This window comes from Pteropus medius, unplaced genomic scaffold, assembly GCF_902729225.1.
Source record: "Pteropus medius unplaced genomic scaffold, Ma_sr-lr_union100, whole genome shotgun sequence".
In the NCBI taxonomy this organism is placed as follows: domain Eukaryota; kingdom Metazoa; phylum Chordata; class Mammalia; order Chiroptera; family Pteropodidae; genus Pteropus; species Pteropus medius.
In genome coordinates, this window is record NW_024348304.1 from 5,400,004 (window position 1) to 5,412,391 (window position 12,388).

General features: G+C 43.1%; 1 protein-coding gene and 1 long non-coding RNA gene across 3 annotated transcripts in view; one reads left to right on the forward strand and one right to left on the reverse strand.

Moving 5' to 3' along the window:
• Positions 1–12,388, forward strand: part of JADE1 (jade family PHD finger 1) — a 297,514-nt gene that overhangs the window by 74,234 nt on the left and 210,892 nt on the right. The window lies entirely within an intron of this gene.
• Positions 10,996–12,388, reverse strand: part of LOC120616256 (uncharacterized) — a 15,696-nt gene continuing 14,303 nt past the window's right edge. Inside the window, exon 3 of the long non-coding RNA XR_005656554.1 lies at positions 10,996–12,282. This is a non-coding gene — a long non-coding RNA (uncharacterized LOC120616256). The remainder of the gene's footprint in view (positions 12,283–12,388) is intronic.

Genomic DNA, 12,388 nt, shown 5'->3' on the forward strand with positions numbered 1-12,388 from the left:
ATGTAGATGTTTGCCATTAAGTTAACCTTTGATTCTGTCAGTCCTAAATATCTAGTGTCTTACAATGCTCTCTGATTCACTCATTTACTCACTCCCTCGCTTATTCAGCAAACATCTGTGGAATGCCTGCTACAAGACAGGCACTGCGCCTACCAGTAAAATCCCATCCTTGGCCTGCAATCTGGTGGGGACACGCAGTCCTTAGAGAGGTCACTGCAATGCAGTGGTAGTTCTGTGCAAGAGTATAAGCGGAGTGTAACGGAGGGCCAGCAAAGGTAGCCTGTAGTGGTTCCGAGAAGACTTCCTGGAAGGGGTGGTTTGAGCTTAGTCTTAATGGAAGAGTAGAAGTTAGCCAGATGGGGGTGCGGAGTGGAAGACATTTTGGGTAAAGGAGACTGAATGAACAAAGTGAGAAATAGCATAGTTTGTGCAGGCAGTGGAGTGTCAAGCGTGAGACGAGGTTGGTAGAAGGTGAGACCTGAGAGGAAGGTAGGGTCAAGAATGCTGCTGGTTCTGTAAGTCAGAGGCTTTTTTACTCACCAGGGTGCAGCCAAGTAATGTGTTACTAATAAAGTATTCAGTTTGTGATGGCTTTATTCCTTAAAAAACTTAAATTAGAGCAAATTCAAGGTTATCCCTGTAAAGTGGTGACTCTCCCCCACTGGCATTCCATATGCTTTCTTGAGAGAGAGAGAGAGAGAGAGGGATGGAGCTAGGGCTACAAGCCAGGACTTGTGAATAACTCCCTGCTCACCTCATCCAGGCAGCAAGCTTGCGGCATGGTATTAACACATTGTTTCTATACTTTACGTAACTCCTTACCAAGATTTGGGGTTTCATCCATCTGGGTGTGTACCCAGGGTACGGTTCACCTCCTTGAGTGTGTATCACCCTCTTGGTGATGAGAGGACCTCGGCTGTAGAACAGGAAGCAGGGCAAGAGTTGCCGTGCTGTGGGCCCACGTGCATTTTATGGCAAGTCCTCTGGCTCCACAGAGCAGTGATTGGGTTCCTGTGGGTAAGGAAATCTCAGCCACACGCTTGCAATGTAGTTGTTTTTCAAACAAATTACATATGTTTATTGCTACCCGTTTAAAAACACTCCAAAGTGGAAATTGTAAAAGGATAAGATAAGATAAAAATGAGATTAAAATATTTAGAATAAGTTTGATTTTATTTACTTTTAATAAACAGAACCTCATGACTGAATGTGTCTCATAATTTTTTAAAATCTTGGTTTCTACTTGTTATACTATCATTTCTAGGTCTTACTCTAAGTTTATTTCAGTTTTTGGTTTTAATGTCTGCTATGGATGGGAAAGGCCTCATTCTGCAATGTTGCTCCAAATAGAAGTACACTTCTTAAATCACGAGACTCAGTTCCAGTTCAGCGTGGTAATTATGCGAACGTTTTTGCCGAAGTTCAAGTCAGTTTGTTTTCTTTACCCCTGGTGCAGTTGTTCTTGTAAGCTATTGGAAGGGGTGCATACGTTTCATAGTGTAATAGATTCAATATCTGCTGAACCTCTGTTTTAAATTTTTTAAAATAGGTTAATAAATTCTGTATCCCAAATCTTTAAAGTGTTCTTATACAAATGTTTGTACACGTGACCCCCGCATGTCATTTTGGGCCATAAAATCACAAAATGATGGGAACATTTTTAAATGTCCATTTTCAAATTTCTCTTCAGTGGGAGTTGCTTTTGAAAAGTAGTTATCTTCTCACTTGTTAAAATGTTAAGTTTACTTTGAAGGGATTAAATCGAATAAGTGTTGCTTTTGTTCCCTGAAACAACCACAAGATAGCATCTGATATGGTCAAAAAAAAGAGCAGCAAATGTAGGCTATCTGTCTTTTTGTAAAAGAAAAAAGAAGCCTCTTATTTAAGTGTAGCGGTTTGGAAATTGGCCCAGTTGGATGCTGGAACCAGTGAGAGAAAAGAGTCCCGGAGGTCTGAGCTTTCCAGATGGTGGTGTCACCAAATGAGGTGGCGGAGGAGAGGTGGGAGCAAGTTTCGGAAGATGCTGGTGAGACACCGAATGGAACTTTGGAATTCCTGAGAGTTCAGCTGCCGAGCTACAACTGTTTGTGTTCCTCCTACTCCATGCCCAACACATCAGGTACCAAACTCGGCCTTGACTTTAGGCCCCAAATTTACTGTTCCCTTCTATTCCTCCATCTCTGTCCATGACACCACCATCTCTCTGTCACTTACGGCTAAAAACTTCAGAGCCACATGCGACTCATCTTTTGTTTTCATCTATGTCCAGTGGGTAATCAAGACCGCCCAGCTGCCATTTTCTCAGGTATTTATTGAGCACCTCCTCTGTGCCAGGATCTAGCCCTGAGAATGTAAGTGTGAAGAAATCAGACAGAGTCCTTGCTCTCATGGAGCTTCTATTCTGTCTGGGGAAAATAGTTAATAAATAAATATGTAAACAAGAAAATAATCAGATTGTAGTAAGTACTAAGAGGGGAGTTAAAGGAAGCGATAGAATGCTGCCTGAGTGTCTCGGGGGTGCCAGTTAAGGTGAGGTCTGAAAGTCTGTGCACTATTAGGGGAAAGAAGCTTTCCAGGCAGAAGGGCCCATGCTCTGGATGAGCTCGTTGAGTTCTGGGAACGGAAGGAAGGCCAGCGTGGCTAGGGCTTGGTGGCGATGCTGTTGGGATAACGCTGATAGTCAGGTGCTCCTCACACCTGGCCTGTTATATAATGCCCTTTAACCTTCCCCCACTTTCACTCTCTCCAGACTAGTTTGCAAACAAATACCTGATTAGCCTTCACTAGTTGTGGAGTAGTGGCTGGCTTTCAGGGGTCAAAACAGCAGGCTCCTCTGCATAGGGGCTGTGTGCTCCTGGGAGGTTTCAAGGGGCCTTGGGAGGAAGTGATGTCTCTTGTTGCCCGCTAATGTTTATTAGTTTTCTATTAGTGCTCTAACAAATTACCACAAACTTGGTGGCTTAAAACACCACCATTTTTTCTCTTATAGTTTTGGAGGTCAGACTTCTGCTATGAGTCTCACTGGGGTTGCATTGATATGCTGGCAGAGCTGTACTCCTTTTTGGAGGTTGTAGGGAGAATCCATTTCCTAACCTTTTTTCCAGCTTCCAGAAGCACCCACATTCCTTAGCTTGTGTCCCTGTCCTGCATCCTCAAAGCCAGTAGGATACCTTCCTCCAGTCTCTCTCTGACTTTGACCCTCATGTCCTCACTTATAAGGATCCTTGTGATTAATCCAGGATAGAAAAATCTGCCCATCTCCAGGTTTACTCATTAGTAACCTTATTTGCCAGTTAACATGTACAGTATTCACAGGTTTGGGGGATTAGGACATACATGGACATCTCTAGGGGACCATTATCCTGCCTGCCACACCATACTTCTTTGACATAAAAGATTTATCAGATATTTATAGCTTATGGGAACTTCCTCCAAATTAAAATGCCATAAGACTAAGAGAAAGCCTGCCATGGGAATTTGATGGCCTTGGTTTTGTAAACATGGGGAAGCTGTGCCCGTCAATGGAGCAGGATTGCTAGTTTTTCCTGCGAGGACAGCTGAATGTGGGATGATGAGAATAGCAGTCACGGTTCTTGGACAGAGCTGGAAAATCAGGCAACATTTCTTGTCGTCATTTATTTTGTACCCAGATGGAGAGTTAGATCATTGACCTTTAAGGTACCTCCTAACCCTGAGAGTTTATGATCGTCCTGTTTGGTGAGATGGCTTCCAAGAGAGGGTGCATTGCTGGAGGATGTGGAAATAAAAGGAATCATGCTAGATAGCACTAATTCTGACCTTTCAGAAGAGTTATTATTAAGTTGTATTTAGTGAACATAATCTGTCTTCTCCACACTTGGAAATTTATAGGGAGAAAGATACCACAGTGTTCCTCAGTGAGACATTCTTTTGTTGTCTTCAACCTCTAAGTGATGTCTACATGCAAAAGTAGCTATTATTTGGCAGGATATGCAAGTAAACTCCCATTATATTGATTTCCATTAGACAATGACCGTATGTCTTGAATTTCTGGAATAGTTCTCATTTCATACCACTTTATTCTTCTCAATAAAGAATTAATTAAATGTGTAACTAAATACAGCTGAATTTTATATCTTGTAAGACTTTTCATACAAATCATTTCACAAATCAGAAAAAGATCCTCTATCTTAATCCATCTTAATTATCAGTTTGGGCAAATGTAGTCAAATATCTGTTTTCCTGATGGTAGAATTTTTTTGCCTGAATAATTATATTGCTACAAAATTATATTATAGGGCTAGACACGAACAAAACTTATTTCCAGGTTCTCTGTATAAGCAGCAAATTGGTACCGGTAATAAATTTACTTTGAAAATGGATAAGATAAAGAAACATTAAGAATAATGACATCCAGTGTGTATTAAACACCTAACATAATTTAGACACTGCACTAAGTGCTTTACACCTTATTATAGGTGGGGAAGCTGATAAGGCACTTGGAGCAATGTGTCCTAATAATATGTAAAGCTAGAAGTGGGGGAAATGATATTTGGATGAATTCACTGCCTCCTAATTCTGATTCAACCCCAAGCCTTTCTTCCTTCAAGGACCTCATGGAGGAAGAGAGGCTTGGGGATACAGGTGGGTTTTGAGGGGGCGGTGCTTGGGACGACTGATCGCAGCGGTGCCCTAAAAGGATACAAGCCCCTGAGCTACAGAGAGGCAGCGAGAGTTTCTCACCAGATCGGGACCCAGGACCCCGGTATATGGGGTTGCAGAGTTCTTACTCTGGCTTTCGTGATGAAGACTTGGCCAGTCACTCCCACCTGCCCCATTCCAGGAAATGGCTCACCCTCCACCCAGCTACTCACACCTACGCTAGGAGTCACCTGCAGTTCCTCTCTCCCTTTCCCCTCAAATTCTACTCTTCAGTGGGTCGTGGGTGTCCTAACTTAAAAATGCATCTAGAGTCTGGGCTCTCTGTCCTCCACAGTAACTGCTACCTCCCTTGGTCCAGAGGTTCATCTGCTCCTTTCTCTTGAACCACCACAGCAGATTCCTAACCGACTTTCCTGCTTCCACTCCTGCTTGCCTAAAATCCCACCCTCAAGTCAGCTTGTAAAAGCACAGGTCAGATTATGTCTTTCCTACTGCATTTAGAATAAAATCCCAATTCCTTAACACAGCACGCAAGGCCCCGTGTAGGCTGGGTCTCATCCACTTCTCTGATCTCATTTTGCATCCCTTACTTCTCTCTCCATCCTTTCCTTCTCTCTCCATCCTTTCCTACCTCGGGGCTGACTTTGCACCTGTGTTCCCTCTGCTGGGGTCACCTCCTTCCTTAGGTAGTTAACGTTATCTCTTCAAAAAGGCTTCAAGTGAGCACACCCCCATATGTACCTCTCAAATATCCTGTCACATCACCCTTTCAGATTTTTATATGTAGCAAATATTCCAATCTATTATTTTATTTGCAAGCTTATCATTCTTTTGTTTATCTCTCCCACTAGAAGGATGGATCTCATCTGTCTAAATCCTCAGAGCCAGCACAGTGTCTGACAATTTATAAAGTTCATTAAATATTTGCTAAAGAAATTAAAAAAAAAATGCATCATAATGATTTTTTTAAAGTAGTGTGTTCTTAAGGACAGGCGCATATAATAGACCCATTTTGGAGTGTCGTGATAACCCTCTTAACTGAGTCACCTAGTTCAGAGAAAAGGGCTGCCAGGACCTTTGGTTGTACATTCTCCTGACCTCCAGCCACAGTGATAGGACAGCTGACCCAAGCTGGAAAATCAAAATTGCAACCCTGACAATTGGGAATTTGGGAATTGCAAGTTGAAATTGGGCTGAGAGTGGTGTGGTTGGGCCATACTCGATCCTCAGGAGACCTGGGCAGTCATGAATTCTGCTCTACAGGATGGGGATCAGGCAGAGAAGGCTGGTGAGCAGAGAAAGAAAGAGGAGGCTGAGCAGATGTGCAAAGAGAAACTGTGATATGCCACGTAGGGAGATAGTCTGGATGACATCGCAGGCCCAGATGCCAGTATCTTCTTGCTGCCCAGCTGACCTCCTGCCCTTGGGTTCAGGAAAATATCAGCCCCCTGCCCTCCAAATGCCATTACTGTGGCGAGGATACCTTGTCAATTTAACATTTCGTGAAAACAAAATTAACATGTCGGTTCTGCTTTAGCACATGCTGTTCTGTGCCATTTTCACCTCATGTGATGATAGATGACTTACTGTTCAGCTGGAAACTGTGTGTAAGTGAGAAGGTTTCTAGAAGCAGCAAATGGAGAAAAAAAGAAGTGAGAGCCCAACATCTTCGTGGCCATCCTTGTAAGGAGGGAAGCCGAGGAAGACAACCCTCAGATTCAGGGGTTTAAAGAAAGTAGGCTGCTCCACTGTTAGTAACAATCAGCATCAACTCAGTTTAAGACCACACAATCCCCTCTGAGCTCGACTTCATTACAGCTCATACTAATGAGGTACTAAAGTCCAGTGGTCATGGACGGGAGTTTAATATTGCTACAATAACATCTTTTCAAAAGCCCTTTATCAGCAAAGGCTTGGGGGAGAGAGACGTGGCCATCTCAGCAATGCAGTCGGCTGTAAAGTCTCTGTCAATGAGTCCACCAAGGTGTGAACATCAAAAGCCCCGCAGGAGATATTTATAGATTTTTAGGCATTAGCTGCACAGAGGAATCACCCCTGAAAATGTTGCCTCTGAGGAGGTACTTCTGCGGTAAACCCCAAAATACTGAGGACTCCAGTTTCATTATGCGAGTCTGCATTCCTCAAGTTTAGCTCCCATAACAATGCCCCTACTTTTTAAGTGAGGGGACTTTTCCACTAGTAACAAGAGTAACTTATTCACAAATTCATAAACATGTAGCTCAGACTTTTCTTTCTGTTCCTAAGTAAATGATGGCAGAATGGCCATGGAAAAGGCAACTTGAAATTTATCCTTCTATATTCAAAAAGATTAAAAAGTAAACCATCCCTGGGGAAATAAGCTCCCTAACAATTCAATAAAATAGGACCAGGCATCTTCCTCTGCTGAGGAATGAACTTAACACTGTGGCCCAGTGGATAATATTTTGCATTTCACAAAACACGTGCATTAATGTGTACTCTCATGTGGCCAAAAAGGGACCATCTTCAAACTGGAAATAAATGCAACTCTATTTCTTAGTGTCCCAAGGGTGATAGTCAAAATATTTTAGATGCTGGAAATATTTCAAATGATTATTGTTATTTTATTAACAGAAAGTCTCTCCTGCTTCTAGTGATGAATTTTCACCCCTTGCAGCTAAAATAGTAGCTTTTCCAATTTTTCAACTGCTGTTTTTTTTTTTTCCTTCAGTAATGCATTGAGAGTCCATTTCCTGTAGTAGCCCCGTCTCGCTGCAGTGTGAGTTCCTTCTGCGCCTCGTTGACTCTAATGAGTGGAGTAAGCCTGTGAGCATACACACCACTGCTGAGGATATAGAGTCAGCTCAGTGGTCCCATATAATAGCAACAAAAGTGATTAATAGTTTGTTTTAATGAGGTAACTGGCATTTAATAAGTTATTGATTTTTCACAGAATCTTACTAAAATGCTTTGGAATGTGAAAAAAAATCCTCCACTCATATAAGGCAGTATTGATTAAGTATAAATTCATACATCAGGATTCTGGATGCTGTGCTATCTCAGGGCCAGTGCATCTTACCTGATTGGTATTGATTGCACTGCGGCCATCAGTGAATTTTGAAGGCATCATTTTTAGTCAAGGAAGAATGAATTGTTTAGTGCGATCCCGAAACCACTTTGCAGCAGATCTGGAAAAAGCTGGGTGATTGATAAAACACAGCAAGTGGTCATGAATTTAATTTGTTGAACTGGCTTTAATTTGTTCCGATGGTTTTAACGGTATAGGTATGTTTAGGAGATGTTCCCTGGTGATATTCTTTCGCTTCCTTTTTCATACACATTTTCCTCTGTCTGGTGTATTCCTTCTCCTATTTTCTGCTTGGCAGACTTCTACTCATCCTTCAGGATCCAGCTCAAAAGTCATCTCTTCTGTGACTTCATTCTCGATTCCCTTAGGAAGATTTGTTCTCTTGTGTCTTCTTACCACCCTTTGTTGTCCATAGTCTTCAGTATAGAAGGATAAATGCCAGTAATAATATCTTTATAGCTGCTCCCTGCTAAACCATGAGCTTCTTTTGGACAGGGCTGTATATTATCTCTTAGGACTTGTTTGTTCCTGATAATCCCCAGTATCCAAGAAGAAGGTACACAGTTGGCAGTGTTTAAATACTTGCTGCTCTTACACATAGGGTGCGTGTCTCTTTACAGTCCTCAGAATCTGAAACTTCTAGTCCCACAGGATTTGAGTGGGCCGACGCTGCCTTGGAATTGGGAGCTACGGGTGCCACTGTACCAAGTACCTTTATTACCTCCACAGCCGCCACTGCTTACGGAGTACTTGCATGGGTCACACTCTGTGCTAAACATGTTAAATATAAAATCTCATTAATTTCTTACTATGGAGCAAGATCATTGTTATGGTCTCCATTTTAAGAATAAAGAAAGAGAAGCTTAATAAATACTTTTTCCGAGGTTACATCACTAACAAATGGTGAATCAGGGAGTCAGATCAAGGCCTCTCTGACTCAAAAGCCCATGTCTGTAGTGTCACTTGGGACACCTTAAAAAAGACTCATTCATACTAGGAACCCAGATTCCACCCTTAGAGATTATTATTATTATATTTATTTATTTATTTTTTTTTTGAGTCTTGAAGGCTTTACAGGGCCAGCGGGGAGTAAGAGGATGAAACACACCCAAGTAGAGAATTATAATATATTGGTAATAATGGGCAAACCATAATATTTAAAAATTGCTACCAGTGAATTTCTCACCGTGCATCAGTTGACAGCACAGCTTACATGGGGAAGAGGACACAGAGAGAGGGAGGCAGAGAGAACGAGGCTGAGAGGGGAGAGTGGAAGGCGCTAAAGGCTAAACAAGAGGGAAGCGCTTATCGCACTCTGTTGAGATCTTGCTTCCAGGTGCATCATCTTTTTAGCTCAAATAAGTTTTTATAAAACTTGGTGAAAAAAAAGACCAAATGAGAAGGTTGTGACCACCACTGAGAAAACAACTTGACTTTGATTGGATCACAATGAAGGGGACCTGCATCGCCCACCTAGAGCACTGTGTTGGCTTCCCATTGCTGCTATAACAAATCGTTACAACCTTAGCGGCTTAAAGTGACACAAATTTTTCCTGGAGATTAGAAGAGTCACGGGGTCTCACTGGATAAAATCAAGGTGTCAGGATTGTGTTCCTTCTCGAGGCTCCAGGAAAGAATCTATTTTCTTGCCTCTTCTAGCTTTTCGAGACCGCCTGCATTCCTTAGCCTGTGGCCCCTTCCTCCATCTTCACAGCATCTTCCGGTCGCTCTCTGACTCTGGCCCTCACTCCCACTCCCTTTTCACTTATATGGCCTGTCGTGGTTACATTGGGCCATCCGGATAATCCAGGCTAATCTCCCCATCTCAAAACCCTTAACTCCACCATATCTACAAAGTCTCTTCTGCCATGTAGGGTGCCATATCTACACGTTCTGGGGATTAGGGTGTAGGTATCTTTGGGGTGCCTTATTCTGCCTACCATAAGTGTGCTAGAGTAGAAATCAGAGATCAGGAGACCGGATTCCAATCTCGGTGCTCCCCTTGGGAAACTGTGTGCCTTGGGGCAAATCTCAACCCCAAGGCCAGTGCTTTTGCACAGTGCTTTACCTAAACACTGGGACACATCGTCCTGCTAATTGAAAGCCAGACCTAGTTTTCAAACCTGCAGAAGACACCACTGCATTTATTTAAGGCCATTTCTGAACATGTCATTAGCTCTTCTAATGGTGTTTCTGCAGATTCTCAGCTGCTTTCTGCTTACCATCCTACATTTACTTACACCTTGCCTACTGAGCGGGTAAGTTTTCAATTTCTCATTTTAAATAGGGGGCTCCAATTCTGTAGCATGGCTGATGCATTAAATATCCACAGCCAAATTGCTTAACGCCCAGGTTTTTTATCCCCTTCAAATTAAAGCTTTTAAAACACCCAGACTCCATGCTGGCTGAATGACACACACAGACTTTTTGCTGGCTCTTGGGGGCAGGCGATGCTGGTTTCTGTCAAGTTCTAAATCTGGATGCTTTTTTGTAGTGGAACAACTAAAAGGAATTGCTGCCTTATGATATATAACTACTACTTATTATAGACTGATCCATTTTGCAGCAGGGAGGTGAAAGGCAGGGGGCTGGAAGAAGAACAGGAACCAATCTTAGACCTGAGAGAAAGTAACATTCTAATTGCCTTTTCCTTGACAGCATCATAAGCTTCTTTATGGCAGCTTTATTTCACAGTGACCTGCCACACTGCTTTAATTTTTCTGGTGTCACTCATGCAGGTTTAAAAAATGATTGGTTTTATGGCTTTTATTTGGAAATTTGTCAAGGTTTCACATTTGCGGAAGCCTCGAAGCAGTGGCCTGATAGTCCATAATTTGGTGTTTAAAGGGATGTTGGTGGGTGACCTGCTTGGGCCCACAGGTACCTATAGTGATCACATCCTTACGCCTAGTGGGGAAATCTCCATAATTTCTTTCGCTACAGTAAACCTTTGCTGTCAGAAAACTCCATCCCAGGTTCCAGAGGACTCTTAGCATCCTGAGATGGGAGAAAAGCCTTTCAAGCTTCATGATCAAGTTGATATTTAAACCTAATTCCCATGAAATGCACTTCAGGTATTAGTAAACCCAGGCCGGGGTCAGCGTATTCTGGTGACCTGGATTTACGTAGTCTTTTTCATGACTCACAGTCTGGAAATGAAAAGGCACTGGATTCTGAATACATATTATCTCCCTCCCTCTCTCTCCTGCCTCCTCTCTCTCCCTTCCCCCTTCCTCTCTCTCTCCCACTTCTCTATCTCTCTGTCTCTCTTTTCCCCTTTTCTCTCTCCCCCGCTTTCCCCTTCTCTCTCTCTCTCTCTCTCTCTCATCTCAAAGCCCCTAACAGATGTTTTTAAAAGCCTCACTTTGAGGGCTGCTTTGGCCTCCTGCCACTGTGTGTACTTTTAGGTTTAATGAAAATTGGTGCCGCCCAAGCACTTCTCCTAAGGGGGAATGCAGCGAGTCTCCGGTGAACTTGCTGGTTCTCTTTCAGCCAGAACATGCGGGGGCCAGAGAGGTCTAGTGTAAACACAGGCACACAGGCACACCTGCTTCGTCACTGCTCCTTCTCTCCCAGCGGCCTGGGTTGGTCTCGGTTCGGTGCATACCTGCTGGTGTTTGTCACAGTTGGCTTTTCTCCCTCTCGGTGTGCCTCAGCATAGCCGGCGCTTATTTGAGCAGCGGGCGATTTTTCTGAAGTGACCTCCGCCAGGCAGGAGATTTATGGCGGCGTTTGCTTTCATTATGTGTAGAGGCTGCCTCGTGAGCTCACTGCGTCGCTGTCAGAGGAAGAGCAGAACGCTTCCCAGAATAAGCCTCCGGTATTATCTTTGAACATATGTTCTTGATTAAATGAGAAGAGGAAAGTCTCTTCGTTTTTCCCATTTGGAGGTTAAAGTGGAGGGTTTGTCTAAAAACAGATTGCAGTAAATTGTGGGTTTATTTGAACAGTATGTCAACATTATTTACTCGTGGAAAAAAAAAATCTCAAATTGATAGGTTTCTTTTAATTACCTCATCCTGAAAGCTGCTCTCAACAAACTGAAAATATTTCAGAAGCCATTTGGATAAGTCTGGAAATGTTGAATTACTGGAAACCTGCCGAGAATAATACCTTTGAAAATGTTTCCGTCGTCCCAAGTAGAAGAAAACTTGATTAGGAAACAGCTTGTCTCCTAGCAGACTGGGTATTGCCTTCTGTGATCTGCTGGCCTCCCCGAGAAAGATGGCCTAGAAGGTTCTTGCCTGATATTGAGCACACCACCCCGAAAAGCAGGCACCTTTCTGAGCTAGGCGTCACTGTCCCATCACTCAGCTCAGATGACTTTCTTTAACCCCACTTAATATCTTCCTCTTGGGTTCTGTCCAGCAAACACAAAAAGCAAATGAAAGTTTCAGGAATTGGGTGAGTTCTGGGCAAGTTCAAAGAGCTCTTGTAGCAGATCCAGGCCAAAGCACATTTTCCCAGGTAATGTCCTTCGACTTCATCGCTTGGTCCTGACAACATGAAAAGATGATCTGGCAAACATAGCCATTCCCAGGACCCAAACTTTTTTGGGGGGCTGAGGAAGGTGGCTGAGGAGAAGAGGACAGAGACTCACATATAAGCCAAGGACCCTTGCGCACGCCTGCCCTTAAGCTCTTGTCCTTTTCAGAATTGCTTTCAATGTTCACACACACT